General features: G+C 36.2%; 1 protein-coding gene across 33 annotated transcripts in view; it reads right to left on the bottom strand.

Annotated features, from left to right (window-relative positions):
* NRXN1 (neurexin 1) overlaps window positions 1–13,716 on the bottom strand; it is a 717,017-nt gene that overhangs the window by 473,633 nt on the left and 229,668 nt on the right. The gene's annotated exons all lie outside the window — the stretch shown is intronic.

Genomic DNA, 13,716 nt, shown 5'->3' with positions numbered 1-13,716 from the left:
AGTTTTTGGGTTTTTTGAGTTTATCATGAAGGCGACTAAGAAACACAAACAGCAGAAGCTAAGTTTTCAATCTGATCGGAACAGCAAGTATAACATATATGGAGATACGTTTTCCCCTTAAATCCTGCAGAGGAACAGATACACTGACCGACGCTGTGTACAGGGGTTAGAGCTATATCAAGTCAGGATTCATTTGTTTAGATAATAATAAGTGCTAGTAAAATTTCAATGGAAACCTGTACATGTTGATGCAGTGTAAGGATGAAAGTATGAAAACGTGAGGATGTCAGATTTCACCATTCTGGATAATAAACTCCGAACACGGCTGCATACATTAGTTTGTGATACCATCAGCACAAAACCCAAACATAGGTATAAATATATAGATAAGGGAAATAATGGTGTGGATCTAAGAGACCAGTGAATGACACAGCATGCAAAAAGCAGGTGTAAGAACACTTTTTTCTTTTTTTTTTTTTTATAAAGTCCCTGGGCATGCCTGTCTTCTGTTGTTTCATGTCATCTGCTTACAATCCCCTGCAGTAGACTACGCATTAACACTGACACTAGGTATTTGCAATGCTTCTCTTTAGCTAGTAGAGCATAGCAAGTTCAGAGAGTACTGCAAAGTAATTTCAGATGGTACTCCAGAAAGTGATTGCATTTTGGCTTAACTTTACTTTCTGATAAGCATATTAAAAATTATTAGTCTGTATTTATTTTGAAGTGCTCTCTCACAGATTTGATACAGAATTCTTTAATTATTTTTTTCTTTTTTTTTGTGGCAGCAGCCAAATGCTACTAGACTATTATATATAAATAAAAAGCAACAATCAAACAAACAAAAAAACCACAAAGTGACTGTTTATCTAATACGGTCTGTATACAGCCCAAAGCAGGCTTCAGCAGTACGTTGCCCCAAAGGAAAGAAATCAGAGTTTGTAACTGAAAAGTCACAACTAGATTTCACAGCCTAAGCCTACTTTGTAAATAAACACTTAAAAATATTAAAATTTTAAAATCATCTCTCTGAGTACCCTTAAGGATAGTTTTTCCCTGCTATCTGTTGATAACATGTCTCAAAACACAAAGAAAAACCAAAAATCCCCAGTCTCCAGTTTCAGATGAAGCAATGATCCTCTATTACAACAAGCAGTTGATCACTCACAGCCCACAGGCTGCTTCCTGTATTGGTCGTTCACCGTACAGAATAAATATGCAGTAGGAGCTAGGGATCATCATAACATGCTAACGTCCTAACCAGACTTCAGTAGGGCTGTAATATCTAGATAGCTGGTGCCTCCACGGACAAACCCAATCCCGCTTCTGGGGAGGAAGTCATAAATAGTCATGCTCATGAGCACAAGTGATGGCACGGTGACAGAAGCTCCAACAGAACTAGTGTCTCACCCTCCCAGTTTCAGGGGAGCCAGAGTCTTGAGATTTTTTTTTTTTTTTAACATGAAGTTCCATTCTGGACAAAAACTACATTCTTAGAGGTGTTCTGACTAATGTTTACTATCAAGAGAAAAGCATTTATTAAACATACCAGTTATGACAATTATCTTCCTACAAGATACTTAAACAAGTGTTATCTTCCCTCCCCTTTACTGTGCCATCACTTTGGCACACGAGCTCATCAAAATCAACTAGTGTGTGAAGCTTCCCCAAATTCACATGGGGGAAAGATCCCATTTGCAGCATTTCTGGAAAGAATTAATGAATCTGGAGTTTAATTTAATCACTAATTACAGCAACAGAACTGTAAAAGTTTGAATCTTAAATTTTAGGAGTTCAGAGATTTTTTTAAATTATGCTGAAGCATTCAATTTTTAAACAAACGCCTTAAATTTGTAAACAAAAGAATGCTACTTTGATGCAAATCTAAACTGGAAAAAAGAAAGCCAAAACTGAGTGTAACATTTTACTTCAGAAAAATATTTTAGTTCAAAAACCTGAACACTTTAATTGCATATGTTTCCTGCCAAACTATCTTTTTTGCTTACCTGCCAAACCAAAAATGTGCATTATTTGCTATTTAGACGTTGCAGGATTGGGTTTCACATATTTGATCTTCAGAATTCATTGCAATACTACAATACCAAACCTCGTACCAGGCCTGCATTAGGGCAGGATGCCAGTGCATCAGAGCACTAACGTTCATCAAGTAGGTCACATCCATCCTTCACAGTATGCCCATGGGTTGCGGAGTCAGGAGATGAAGCCTCCCTTCTGTGGGATTCAAGACAACATCACCTTCCAAGCTTCCAGTTGTGCAATTATGGGCCCCCTGACTGAATGGCATCGTTCCTGATACGGATTGGCTCCATTTTATACATTTCCTTTGCCTTTTAAGGTTTTAATAGTTATGGACCGCTAAAAGGCTGCTGGAAGGCCAGCTCACAGAGGAGCACAAGGACATCCAGGAGCTCAGATGTCATGTCTTGTGATTCTGGCAATCTTAAAATCTCATTTCTGAAGAGAAATCAAACTTTACCAGTAAATCCTCCAGGCAAGTGCCAGCTGTAGGTGCAATGCCAATTCCCTTTTTCTCAGTAGTTACTGTGTTTTCAGTAAAACTCATTAAATTGAGATTTCTGATGTAAATGGCTTTTAAGAAGCTAAGGTTGAAGACACTGAAATGATTCAGCACCATTTTGATATATATTAGGAAATTCTCTTCGGGGATCAATAATTAAAAGAATTTTGATTTTTATTGTGATGAGTTTCAGTGCTAGGAAAAAAAAAAAAGTCTGATAGAAAAAAGGTCACAGGGCCTGAGCAAGCAGCTAATGAGATAGTCTGCATATTCAACCAGATAGTCATCTCATGTTCCAGGAGGTGCTGCCTGCTAACAGCTACAATACTTTTCCACCGGCATCTGACAACTAAAGATACACTTCTTGGCATTACAGAAGAACGAATCCTGAAAACTGCAGGTAGATTAAGTGCGTAGCATATTTTCACAGGCAGTATCTCAACAAAACTAAGTATTTCCTTATTAATTTGAAGAGATATCCATGGCATACATTCAAATAATATCTACTATGACAATATTCTAGTTTGGTCAAACTACAAACAATACAGAAATTATTGGATGAAGGGGAGGTAGCGATAAACTATCCCCACATTTCTCCTGTCTTTGCAGTAATGCATTCCTCAAAAAAAATTAAAACTCCTTCTCATGATCACTTGGATGCAACCTCAGACATCTTTGACCTCAATATGGCAGTGCCATTTGGGAAGTGCTTAGTCACTGCAAGTGCAACGCTGCCTTGCCACAGATAGCTATAATATGGGAAGATACAAGGCAAAAAAGCCACAGCTCTGCCATTGTTATGTTTTCCATGTAGGCTAGCAAAGATTCGGAAAACCAAGAATAGGAAATCAGATTACAAAGCTTTACTGTATTTTGTCACTGAAAAAGAGAGACATTTCTAGCAGACATACAGCAGAAGCCACATACAAATCTGGACCAGTTGATCCTTGAGGTCCCTTCCAACCTGGTATTCTACGACTCTAAGTCAAAGTGTTTCACCGATTAGACAGAGGACAGAAAAGTCAGGAAGCAATACCAGTAACCATCCCCGCATCAACTCTCTAACATCAAGCAGATGTACTATATTACTCTTGATATGCAAGTATATCTTTAGAATGGACAGACTGAAAGAGTTTATATAAAACATTCAAGTGTTTTATACAAAAAAGCAGTTACAATCTATTGCTATGTTCCATATCACGACTTTTGTTGATTTTAAGAGTGAATTAAGAACAGGCTTTATTAATATCCAATTGTGTATACTGCTGGTTGTTTATTTTTTTCAAATTATTACTTAATGACACTTAGAGAAACCATTAAAAATGCATGGCAGTCATTCTAGCCAGTATGAAGTGTTGCACTTCATTTAATGACTAAAATGTAATTACCTGCATAGAAAAGCACAAGATAATATGAACACCAATAACCAAATTTAACATGTTTTTATTTGGAATTTTAAGTAGTGTAAATTATTGTATATTACTGCAGTTACAATCCTGAATAACAGGATATGCATAAATACAGAAAAACGCGATCTATTTGTGTCAGAGAAAGGATTCAGCCAAGATGCAGGTTTTATTAAAGCACCACTAGTGCATAAAGGGCATAGTTCCTATTTTCCTACTTAGAATTTGCCCTGTTTCCCCCACTGAAGTCAACAATAGTTTTAATATTCACTTCTTTGGAGGTTCATTTAAGTCCTTGGAGTCTGATCAAATGTCCAGAAGATATACTGCCGCAAGCCTTAGCGGATTTTACAATCCTACATAAGCACTAGGTTAAGATTTACAGCATGAAAGGTTGGACCAGGTGATCCTTGAGTTCCCTTCCAACCTGGTATTCTATGACTCATATTTAGCCTCCTCCCTGGCAGTATTAAATCATAAAACCAGTCTGTCTGATTCCACGATTTGATCACGTCTCCATACCTCATTTAAATCACATGCGTATGACTGGATGCTCTGGTCTTATTCGGTAGTAACAATAATGGGACCATAGACTAGGGAAATAAAATTGTCCAGAGACACTAAGTCAAAACTATTTATTGATAGCTGCAATGTTTCTTTAGAGAAGAAACCAAAAATCTTAAAATAAGTTTATTAACTAAATTCCAAGGACTCATGTCATGTGACAAACCAATCTAACGTTATACAAACAAAATGTAGTAGAGTGCGGTCTACCTACCAAAAGAATTATTTTCAAAGAGAAAATATGCTGATAATGGTGATACTCTAGGAGCCAAGTTCCTTCTATGCAATCTTCAAAACATTAAATATAGCCTCAATAAATAAATTATGCCAAACCAGAGTCTAGTACGTTCCCCGATATACCGCTTTGTGCTCCATTTCATGCCAATTTAAAATTGAAACATTTACCCATTATGTCATCTTCTTCTTTATAAAGTCTTCCAGAAAGTAATGCAACCAGGGAAATGTACACCAAAACAGCATGTGGACAGAGCCATTAGCAAGGATGACCCATACAATAAAATAAGACAGCTTGAACTGCTACTTCTGTAGTAAACATCAAGAATTGGAAACTTGCAGCAATAGCAAACTAGTATATACAAGGGGAATTCTCTCCACCTCAGATGTGTACCACAGAACCTAGAATGATCTCAGGATGCATCATGCACAAAGCTTCTCAGTACACTGCCCTTTTAGAAGGCCAGCCTATACCCTTCCTTTAATAGATCCCTCACTGAAGCCTAAGATTAAAAACTATAAAGACTGTTAAAGTGTTTCTCCAAATTTTATACCTGAATTTGACCTTCATTTGTTTCACAATTGCATAGAACAGGCTTACTGGATTGCATACAGAAACAAATCATGCAGGCACTCAAAGAAAACAGATGATTACTGTGTGCTTAACAAATTTCAGACTTAAGTATGAAGCCAACAGAAACAATAGAATTACCATAAACTCAAGAAATCATTAATTCAAACGGATAGTCTACTTTATTGGTTATAGTTGAACTCATTTTTAAAAGTACTGTTGTAGCTACATACTATCAGTATTCTGTTCCTATCTCAACTATATTTTTTTTTTAATAGAAGAATCTCCCTTTCTTCTTTCCCTTTTTCACATTGTTTTGTTCCTTTCCAGCAACTATTCTCCTTGCCTTCACAGGAAATTCCAAGGGAACGATATGGGGAGAAAATGAGATTCATGATTCCAAATCCACAACTAGGAAATATTCCCCTGGAATAGATTCTCTAGCAGGAACTGAAATTGCTGTTCTTGACCATCTTACTTGTCAGCATACCCAGAAATGCATTGCACAATCCATTGTTGCAATATTTGAACACACTTTGAATGAGAAACAAGGTACAACTTTATTACACATAAATCAACAAATACAGAAAGTCTCAGTCACTGGCTGCTAAAAGTAAACAGCTACACTGCGAATGGGAACTTTTAGTCTGAAAAGAGCTGCTATTGATACAGAAAGATGAAGATGCAGTATCACAAAACCAGCAGTTACTGGCTCCAGAAAGCATCCTAAAGTAAATTGCAATTTTAGTAGTCACACTACTTTCTTCCTCCTTTATTAGGGAAGAAGTCCATTATGAGATAATCATGGCTAGCCTAACATCAGAACAAAACATTTCAGACCACGTGCAACTTTTTCTGAAGGAGTCAGGAATCATTTTCTTAAAGGCTTATTATCATTGTTATTTTAAATTATCCTCTTGCAGAAAAATGCTGTACAAGTGCCTATTTGTTCCAAAGATCCAGGGAATTGGTGAACCATCTCAAGCCCTTCTCCAGGAGAAAATGCTGCAGCCAAAAAGATGACAAAGAAAGTAAGAGGTTGGTTAGCTGTTCTAATCAACTAGTTTGGACTACCATGGTCTTCGTTTATAAAGTCCACTATCAGTACATGGTTTATCTCAAAAAGGCATTACACCCAAAATCCTGGGCATCAAAGTCTGCACTGCTTATATCCAACACACAAGTAAAACTTGTATACATTTAAGGAAACCGAGGTGCAAAGTAAAATTCCACCTGACAACAAGAATTTAACAACATAACTGATACAAAGCCACGTGTAATATCATGTTGCAGTAGCAGAGAAGAAACTTAGGAAAGCTTTTCTAGCTCCTGTTTTATTTTACAATCATTAAATTAGTTGCCAATTACACGAAGTATGAACTTGCACAATGTAAGCCTCTGATCCCTCCCCACCATCTCAGATTAGAATAAGACGATGAGAGTTGCCGCTTATGATAAATGACTTACAGGGAACACTAGGTAAGTGATAAATTACTCCATTTTGTTAAACAGCAATTTTAATTCATTTCTAAAATGGCTAGACCTCGCAATTTCCTCACTAATTTTCAGTTCCTTTTATTTAATCACACAGAGTACGCACTTCAAAAGCAAATTTGCAGGTGGGAGAGTAGTGAGTGGGAATTTTTAGGAACGATGCCGTCTTAGCGTAAACAAAATACTAAACTGCTAGAAGGTAAAAATAATTACATCTTTTCCCTACGAACAGCCATATCATTAAAAAGTAGATTAGAAAGTCTAAAGCAGTTCATATGATATGAGCATATGATGTGATATGAGCGGTTCATATGATTCATGGTGATAATGTCTTTCATATAATTACTCAAAACCCCGAAGTTTGACATCGCAATTTTAAAGGCATTCTTGTTAAATTAAGAATAAACTGCAAAATGCCAAATATGCACAACACTTCTACATTCACTGAAGAAGAAACTACTTTTACTGAACATTGCTGTTGCTTTAAAACTGAATTAGGGATTTTGGTCAGATGTTGGGAAACCAGGCTAGCATTATACTGACAAATAAATGCAGGCTTCGGTTAACAGCCAAAGTAAAAACTGCGCTGAAAGACTTAACAAAGGCCTTTTCCAGGCCTCAAGGCTCCCACTGACTTTGCAGCCGAACTGCAGAATATGGATTTTCAGCTTTCAAAGGGATCAGAAGCACAGAGGCTTTCTATACCAGCTTGCTTACAGAAAGCAGAGTTGGTAGAAAAACTAGCACTACAATAGTAAAAATAGCGGGTTTAGTTTTTTCTCTAACTGTAAGACTTCCGAAAATTCAAGTTTTAAAATGAATCTAGTTTGAGTGATGACTCAGGAAAGATAAAAGTTCTTCCTCTCCATCCCGCACTGGCTCTCTTCTACCTGCATCTTATGGGAGAGAGATGCACAAAAAACAAATGCAGTTCTCAAAAATTGAAAGCAGGCTGTGGCATGGATCAAAAAGTAAAAATCCAGTTTCTGGTCTGCTCTTTGGACAAAGCACCTTATGCCTGGCTGAGGGTCTTCCAGAAGACTTGCATTAATTTTTCACTATTTTAGATAAAAATATTGATCAGGAGAGAAAGAAATACTCAAGATTGCTTTGACTTTGTTGGTATTATTATTTAACATACTTTTCAAATGACAGAATAAGGAAGAAAATAGTCCCAAACTAACACATTACATGAATTCATCATAATATGTAGAGAGAGTTAACTAGTTAAGTGATCTGATCAAGAACATTTCCAATGTTAATAACAAACTTTTGAAACACCAACTGAACACCTCTGTTATGGCACCACACAGCACTACGGGATTAGTGCAGCACGCCCTGGGGTTTGGATGCAATATAAAACAACAAGCTATTTTCTCACCCTAATTAATTCCTGTTAAAAGAAGCCTTCTGTAACAGTAAGTTTTCCAGAGATGCAGAGGGACGGCCACTGCAATGGTATTATATGCATAATGAGCCATTTTTTAAAACCGGTTTTGCACTAGTATCAGAAAGGTACTAGAGTAATATGTAGCATTTGTCTCAGTAATAAGAGCCACAGCAATAATTCGAAGGGAAATGAAAATAAACACCTTCTAGAGGGTATTATACAGAACTGTCACATTTTTTTCAATCTGTGCCTAAGATTATATCATTGAAAAAACGTCTACATATAAGTCTTGGAAAAAGTCTCTGTTGAATCTCTGTGTTAGTCTTCAAAACGTGTTTGGAAGAAGCTATTTACAACTCTTAGTATCCTATAAACATGGGAAATTAAATATTAAAACAATTTTTTACCACATTTTCTAGCTTGCTGAGGATACTGTCATCTAGTAAATAGTTTCTCTCCCACTTAAAACAAAGAAACATGTTTTCAAGTTTACTGAGTTTATGAGGAATATATTCTATGAAAGAATCCTGCAGCAACAAAGGAGACCTGAAAAGCTGAAGTATTAACTGAAACAATCTGTTGTTAAAAATAATGAGCAGAGATGTGCCTATTGCTGCCCGCTAGGAATGTTTGATCTAAACAAGCAATTCCTAATATCCCATTGCAATCTTTCCTCTTTAAATAAAGTTAATGGAACTATTATGTTAGCCACAAACGTTAAAAGAACTTTTTTTTTTTTTTTAAGAGATTAAATTCTGGATATATAAGAACCTCAAAACTTTTCAAAGACAAACAGACAGTTAACCAAAAATACTATTTGAGTTTCGTCATCTTAATTCACTGTCACACGGCTAATAATTCAGCCAAAAGTGTAATTAATTATTTTAAATAAGGCCTTCTATGAGAAGCAGCAACAGGAGCAATATGCCACCTTCTGGTGTATTTGGTATTTCTTTCTGTACATTAGGAGTTGCCTTCAGTCACCATCAGTAACTAGGTCGAAAGTGCCCAAGTGAGATACAGGATCAGAAAGCTCTTTCATTTCTCTTTCCACATATGCTGACTTCACCTGTAAATACTTGAAGAATTTTTATATATCCTGTCCAATGAATCACCAAAAATCGACCCCAAAATATCCCTATATGCTCCTTCTCTATATTTTCAGGCCACATAAAACAACTGTTTACACTGAAGCAATGAGATATTTATTAAGTGTCCATAGTAGCATCTTTGAAATCTGCAATGTTTTTGCAAGTTAAACACACTCTTAATTCTAAAGCAATTGCAAATGGATTTAGATTGAACACCAAATTGTGGAATAATTTCTGGTTTGTGAAAGAACACACTGTTTTGTTTTCCCCTTTTTTCCATTATTAAAAACTAAAGTAAAAGTTATAAATTATTTATAAGATTTTAAGAAACAGTTTTATCTTTTGAAGGAGGGCAAAGGTAGAAGAGTTTCTCATTTAGTGAACAAAACAATATTGCTATTTTAAAATGGCTTGTTTTCAACAACATGTATTGAATTCTAGTATCTAATGAAGTGAAGTAAAAATTCAGAGTACCTTCCTCCAAATGTTAAATTGACTAATGATCACTACACTGAGTAATGAAAGTTGTTTTTCAATTCCCTTTATGAATGTAGTTGGCAGACAAAAACAAGGACATCACACAAACGTTTAAGTGATGAGCATAGCACAGACCATTCTTGACTTGGGGTAAGAACAGACAACATTATTCTCTGGAAAGAAGAATCAAGTATGTATCTAAATTAAAAAAAAAAAAGAGACACAGAAAGTGTGTATTTTAGAATGGAGGCAACTACAATATTATTACTAACTATTTGTATAACAATAGTGACTCCTGTCAAGGTCATGGCCATAAAGACAGCTGAACAGTCTGTATTTTACAGAGAATAATACCCATAAGTATTTACACAGAACTGCAACCACCTGCATATGTATTGTAACAAACATTCAAGGCCAAATCCAGACCGCTTGTACATAATCACAGAACAGTTATTTCAAAATCCACATAACACACTCAAATGGCTTCCCAACATACATAAAACCTTGATGGTTATGGTTGTGCCGTTATAATACAATCTTAAGACTTCCTAGAAACAGGGGGACCAGTTAATTTTTTTTTTTCCCCCTGCTGTTTCAATGCTGCCCTCCACTCCCCTCTTCCCTCTATCTTAGTTTCTCCTTCAGAGACCGTTCTTAGGGTACTGGGATTCCTGCTGAAAGGCACAGGTAGGCTAAGCCGTGCGCTGCTCAGCGTTCTCACTGAGCAGCACCCCCTGGAAATGCCCGATCACCTCTGAAGATCAGCATATGCCTTAATAACAAAAAAGCTCTATTTCCGGTCTGTGTGCAGCAGCCAGATATAAACACAAAAACAGAAGTGGAGACATGTCAAGAATGTGGTTAAGAGGTCAACTGAATTCAAAGTCATTATCTTGGAAAAGATACTAAATCTTGATGAAATCTACAAAAGACTGACAGATTATATTATATACTGATGTATTGTAGCTTTTTTTTTTCCCCTTTCTGGTATGCTAGCACTGGTTTTACTGGATTTTGGAGCTATTCTAATACTACCACTCGCTTGAGGACCGCTAAGTGTATTGGCATTGTTGTTTGTTCTTAAATTAACACTCACTTTCCAGGACAATAAACAAAAAACCAAAGTACAATTATTTTTGTAATAGTTTGATAGGATACAAGTTTTGTTCCTAATCTTTTCCCTCCCTACCCTCAATCAAAATTTAGGTCATGATGTTTTGGAACACAGGAGTTATTTGGTAAAGAGCTCTGTAGATGTAAGCAAGGGCCTATGTCTGGAGAATATAACACCAGGGTTTTATGTAAATAAAAACCAGATATTCAGATGATAATTTCACATGTGGTGGCCTGAAAATCTGGGTTTACCCTATTGCAAATATAAAAGTATGTAAGCAATTTTTTTTGCTAATGAACACAGACAGCTATCAATGTAATTTGCATTAAGTTATAAAGGAAGAGCAGCAGCTACCTAAAACGGTGATTCTTAGGAAACAAGCGTTACTGAAACAAATGCCGTAATCCCTTTCAGAGCTCAATCATTGTCACTGCAAAGGCACTTTGTGAAACAAGCCTGCTTACGGAGGTCCTGATTCTGTAGTATGAAACAGCTGCTTAAACACCTAGTAAGAGATCAGTGCAATATTAAAGCTCTTAAACCTATTTCCCCACACCTTTTTTCCATGATTTTCTAAAGCTTACGCCCGTAAGGTGATAAAGGAGGAAACAATGTAATGAAACTTAATGGATACGTTAGGAAGTTTCAAGTAACAATGGTAAGCTTTCCTATATTAAGCAGAAGACCATTCTTTCTGACACTTCCTCTTCCACTTCACAGTATGTACCAGGACAAGATGTACTCATTAAAAGGGTTTAATTATGTATTAACATACTACCAGTACACTATACCAACACAAGACTTTCAAGACCTACTCTTGATAGCATTTTTTCAAAAGTCTCATTTAAAAAAATAAAATAAAATAAAGTGATAAGTAGGTTTCTTGTCCTGACTTTTTAAAATTGTCTTCAGCAACATGCACTGTTTTATTTTCAGCTGTGAATATATAAAAGATGTGTGTCTGAATTTATCTTTAAAGGACCATTACATGCATGTATTGTACAAATATAAAAGATTTCTAACTATCATTATAAAATCTGAGAAAATTCAAGAAAACTTCTGGTAGTGGCAAATTAATCTGTATTATATATGTTATGCATTTAGCTTTTTTGAAGCCTGACTAGCTCTTTTTCCATGAATTCAGTATTACCTACTGATCTTTATTTTTTCAGAACTCATAAGTCTTTGAAACTGCTTGATAAGGAGGCCTCCCTACTGAGATTACCAATAGTCTTTTTATAGAAGCCTGCAGTAACATTGTAAAAGCAAAAGAAGATTAGCAGAATATAAAAATAATTGGACTTTAGTGCTGTATTGACATTTTAGAGGAAAGATTTGCTGTCATGTCTGGGCCAAGTTATCTGCTGGTAAATTCCACCGGAGACAGCACATTTACACCACTGATACTTTATCCTGTTCTTTATGCAATAAATACGCCTAAGAAGGCAAGAGACTTACAGTGTCATAGATAATGTGACATATTTGCATCATTACATGCATCTAACATAAAACTTAAGATCTCATTTCTCAGATGACAGAAAGGGTAGGAGAAAGATACAGACAGAAAGAGTGACACTGTCAGGAACATTGACTCATCTTAGAAACATTAGATATTAACAAATAATTTCACTTCTTAAAGAACTTGTCTAGAATCAGCGCCCAACATATTTCTATACTTATTATTGCTGCACTGGAGCTTAGCAGTACTTACTGTCTCATGGCCTATGGATAAGAAAAAACAACAATGTAATTAACCAAAGAACACCTACATAAAAAACCCCCCACAACTGAAAAAAAAAAATAATTGAATATATCTTCCAAAGGATAATCAAGAGGGAAAGTGAGATACTCTACTGACATCAGTACATCTGCTGGTACTTCACTGAGCTTTTGGCCAGAAGGGGAAGAAGCAATGGAGTCTGTACCCTTGGCCCCAAATGTTTCGGCAACTGACATCTATTGTCTAGAGATTTCCATCTCCTAACCAAGGGGGAAAAAAATGCAAGACTGAAGCCTGTGTCAACAACAGCAGGAGCCACAGGCTGGTTCCTTCTGCACAGCTTGACCACGACTGTTGGTCCCACACAAAACTACACAGGAATATAACTGGATTGACTATTCAAGCACAAAAAGCTGCAGTATAGGAAAAATTCTACGCAAACTCTAAGTAGAATAAACACCTTCCATTCCCCTTGGGATAAAGAAGACAATTTTTTATTCTTCCCTATAGCATAAAATAATTGAAAATTTTCTTCAAATCATAATTTGAACACAAATGCTCTTACTAGCTGCCTCCACTTTTTCCCCCTCCGTCCATGCCTCATGGGTCCCCTGTAATTACTGCTCAGCTGTTTAGACATCCAGCCCCAGAGACTGGTTAGGTCTTACATTTACTACATTAGGAAAATGCCATGGTACAGTAGCCAGAGTGGCAGGATCACTACACATTCAGAAAACATTTGCACTATGAGTTCTATAAGCTAGTAATTCAGCCTTCTACAACCTAGTGTTTTCTTTGGATTGCTGGATACAGATCTGCTTTTCTAAAGTCTCTCTTCATTTTATAGCACCCTGAGAAAATGAGTAAAACTCTTTACGTACAATACACAAGACATTTGATTCTCAGTATGTGTCATTAGACTTCTAAAGCCATTTGATGACTACTCTGTATACCTTCAAATTAATTAAAATTGAAGAATTCTTCACAAAACACACGAGCATTCGTCATTGAAACATTAGGTCAGTTATTACATTCATAAAATTATTTAAACCGTTCTGAACTTCTAGGGAAGAAAGGAAGTTACTACATCTGTCAATCGAGAAAAAGTTCTCTAAT

This window comes from Larus michahellis, chromosome 3, assembly GCF_964199755.1.
Source record: "Larus michahellis chromosome 3, bLarMic1.1, whole genome shotgun sequence".
Taxonomy (NCBI): Eukaryota; Metazoa; Chordata; class Aves; order Charadriiformes; family Laridae; genus Larus; species Larus michahellis.
Note: the sequence above shows the minus strand (reverse complement) of the source record. Positions and strands in the feature narration are given on the sequence as shown.